Raw genomic sequence first — 3,815 nt, 5'->3', positions numbered from 1 at the left:
GGGGGGGGGGGGGAAGGAGCTCGGGGGATGAGGATGAAATCTGACGCACGCAGCACCAATCAGAGGACCGGAGCAAAGAGCAGGCGGGGAGGGAATAAAAGGAGCCCATTAGATTGAATATTTCCCCATTGGTCATTAGGGAAGTACACAGTGTATTTCAGGGAGAGATGAAGAAACTATGATGAAGAGGAGGACTACTGGGGGGCTTACACAGCACTAATGGTCTCCCTCTGAACATACTTGATGGCTAACTGGCCAATTAGACAGCAGGGGAAGCGCTTGTGCTCGGCGCAGCCCTGTTGGGTCTGCACTGGTTGTCTGATATTCTCTGTCGTGACTCGCTGTTTGATCTTCTCTGTCCTTTCCTGAGACAAAAGATATCACCAGGATTTGTCTTCTGTCTGTGGGAATAATTTGCCTAAACTGCAGGCGTTTCCTGTTCCCTTTTATTATTTTGTCCACTCTTCCCTGCCTTCATGTCTTTTTAATGCTTTCATTGTGCCCGCTCCCACCCTGAGAATGTGCTGCTGTATCTAGCCCACTCACCATTCTTTCCTTCACCTCCCACATTCTGTATATTTTCCTTTTGCTGTTTCCAAGAGACTTTTGGGTGACCCTGATTTTATACCTCAAGGCTTGTGTGTTTTTGTGCTTGCTTCTGTCATGACTGGAGGGGGAGGGGAGGGTCTCACTTATCGATCGGAGCTCTCTTTCAACCGAAGTGTGTGTTGAGGGTTATGATTACCACTTTCCTTGGCCAGCCTGCTCAAGTGCTACTCGAGTATAATGGAAATAATTGGGTTTTACGTCGAGCTTCTCAATCCCCCTCCTCCCAAATGAAAAGCCCTTGTTGAGATTATAATAACTTTGAAGGGAGTGGCATCTACCTCCGCATTTATTCCTGGAGGGACAATACAGCAGAGCATTTCATGAAAGACAGGCATTTTTATGAAGCTGTTTTCTTCTCCTCTCATCCCCATCCAACTTCATTTAGTTTTACTACAATAGCACGTTGCTCGATAATAATTGTATCATACTGTTTCTCAAATACAATTGAGACGGCCGCCTCGAAGAAAATGCACCATCTCTCTTAATTCAGTTTTAGAAAAAGTGTATTATTGGACAAAACATTATTTGTCATGGTTTTCTGTGCTGTAAAATAATCAACCCGAAAACAACCCGAATTGCAGCTTTATATTGATATACATCCTGTGATAATGACTCTCTGTTCACCCTTATTCATGTTATCATACGGCTGTTTTTGTTACATTAAATCGTCATTATTGGGATGGCTATGGACAATTTATATGATGCATTTCTGACATCTGAATAAACCAAATATTAAATCAATTTTCTAAGAAGATACGCATCAGATAAATCGATATTAAAGACATACATTGCAGCCTTATGCTATAACATTTAAAAACAACTTCACTTTTTAGTATGTCCCTCACAAATATTCAGCTTTCAGTGTTGTCTCCTGTCTGCTGGTTTATCATTCTGCCCATATATTACATTTTGGCAGCTTGTCAAATGTCAAATTTTGAACCAGCTGGTATTTATGGCATATTTATTACATATAATCCCGTTGTGATAATGGTGGAGAGTCACAGCAGGTATGAGAAATGCATAGCTCTGTCAGTGGGGAAGCCATTAATCTCAAGTCTGTCATCGGACTCTGTTTTCCCAAAAGGTGTCCATCCCATCAGCCTTATCAGCGGTATCTCACAGTGTGTGCGCCATAACTGCTTTCTACTCATTGTAAGCACACTTGCCAACCTTGAGACCTCAGAAATCGGGAGCATTTCAAAACCACCGCGGAGGGGGGGGTGTGCTAGTGGATCGCCGGAGGTGTTAGATTAACATTAGCATGCTTATTGTAGTTGTAAGTGCAATGCCTTATTGCGGCCTCCTTGATGGAGCATATGTGTGGGCTGGACCTGTATTTTACAGGAAAGGAGTGAGCAGAGGGTTGAGTTGTCGATTCTTGTTCAGTTTTCTGTGACTAAGTTTCTCACCCTCTTAGACTTTCAGTTGCACGCAACTAAAGAGATGCGCTACCATGGAAACCAAACAATGGCGTAGCTGTATTAAAGTCAGAGTGGAAACAGTCGTGAGTAAATCTGATTTTGTCAGAAATCGGGAGAAATATGACCCCGGGAGGAAACCGGGAGAGGGCAGTGAAATCGGGAGTCTCCCGCGAAAATCGGGAGGGTTGGCAAGTATGATTGTAAGGCATAATTATCCTTATAGGTTAAACGATAATCAGCCTCTGTATTCCGATCACATTGACTCGTATACCTAACCTTAAAAGTAGCATGACTGCAGTAAGTCATTAGTACTCAGTTTATGTTGTTTCATTCAACCATTTGGATTTGTGTGAGAGTGCAGCCGGCAGCCATGTGTAATTGGGTTTATAACAAGTGTGTAATGAAGCAGTCAGTTTTCTAGATATACTTTTTATTTTGTTCGATATGTTCTGTACAATATGACTGAGCACACAACAGCATGCCTCACCAGATAAGCCCACTCCAGTATAACTAATCAACAAGAAAACAAAATAATGCTGAACACAGACAGTTAATGAATCACATGGTTGATTAGGAGAACAATTATTGGGAACAAAAATTTGCTACATTCAGTTTCTCAGTTCACTTCCTTTTTTAGATAAATTATCTTTGAGTTTAGGACCGTTTTTCAGACGAAAGATATTTCAACGACGTCTTCTTTGGGCTCTAAGAAAATCTGCTAATCTACTAGAAAACAGTTATTTACCATGCAATGTGTTTCTATGCGTTGTTTACTTGAATCAAGTTGCACTGGCTAATTAAAATGCAATAATCTGGAATGGGAAATGCCGTGCCAATCAGATGTTCCTCCATTTAGCTTTCAAGTACTTCTACGTTGTTGATCTCGAGCAGAAAACAGCTGTGCTTCCATTGGATGCAAGGAAATTGATGGCTTTGTTGCTCCTACTTGTTGGAGGACATTTGTATGAGCTTGAATTATTCTCAATATCACGCTGACATTTGATTCTTGAAATAAATGCGCCGTCACGTCTCTAACGCTTGAGTCCATATGTGTGAATGTTGGTTTAAAATGACACTACTGTGCTATTTAATTTTCCGGGTAGCAGAAGTGACAAAACAGATGTCTCCGTAAAGTGTTAACAAAGCAGTAGAAAGAAGCTATTTCAGCAGTGAGTGATCATGATGTTGTTACAGTGACTATTCTGGGGGATAAAGGCAACAATAGAGCCTGTGTTTCTCTTCAGCTCGTCTTAACGAACCGACAGAAGGGAGGATCAAGGATTTTGTCTGTTTGCTGTCCGTCATTTCAAACTACCTATCATGTCTGCCAGCTCAGTGATCAGCTTACTCAGTTGATCAAACAATAAACATTCGGTATGAACGCTTTTGCATGATACTCGTGCCTCTCTGAACTATTATACTTACAGATAAATCCAGTGATTATGTGGAGGTTTAGTTTGAACATCATTTGTGTTGTATGTTGATGGTCATATTTTATAACACATCTGCTCATGGAAAAGGAGCTGTTAGCAGGTTAATTGTACAGGCTGCAGCTCCCAGAGATTATACCATGAAAACATATGGTTCTTCTCTTTGATATTCCCCCTTCCTATGCATTATTTCTGAGAGCTGAGATGAAGGTGTAACGGTGATAAAAGTCTGAAAGGTGTCTAAGTGTAGAAGTCTTAATGTCTCTACGCTCCAGCAGTCTGACACACCTGTTGGCAGGGTGGAGAGGAGAACTGGCTTATCATGAACCATGGTGGTAAACTGACTTATTTTGAC

General features: G+C 41.5%; 1 long non-coding RNA gene across 1 annotated transcript in view; it reads left to right on the top strand.

Moving 5' to 3' along the window:
- Positions 1–3,404, top strand: part of LOC104946492 (uncharacterized) — a 12,684-nt gene extending 9,280 nt beyond the window's left edge. The window contains exon 4 of the long non-coding RNA XR_798455.1: positions 3,383–3,404. This is a non-coding gene — a long non-coding RNA (uncharacterized lncRNA). The remainder of the gene's footprint in view (positions 1–3,382) is intronic.
- Positions 3,405–3,815: the final 411 nt, after the last annotated feature.

Source organism: Notothenia coriiceps, unplaced genomic scaffold, assembly GCF_000735185.1.
Source record: "Notothenia coriiceps isolate Sejong01 unplaced genomic scaffold, NC01 NC01_scaffold00011180, whole genome shotgun sequence".
Lineage (NCBI taxonomy): Eukaryota > Metazoa > Chordata > Actinopteri > Perciformes > Nototheniidae > Notothenia > Notothenia coriiceps.
Note: the sequence above shows the minus strand (reverse complement) of the source record. Positions and strands in the feature narration are given on the sequence as shown.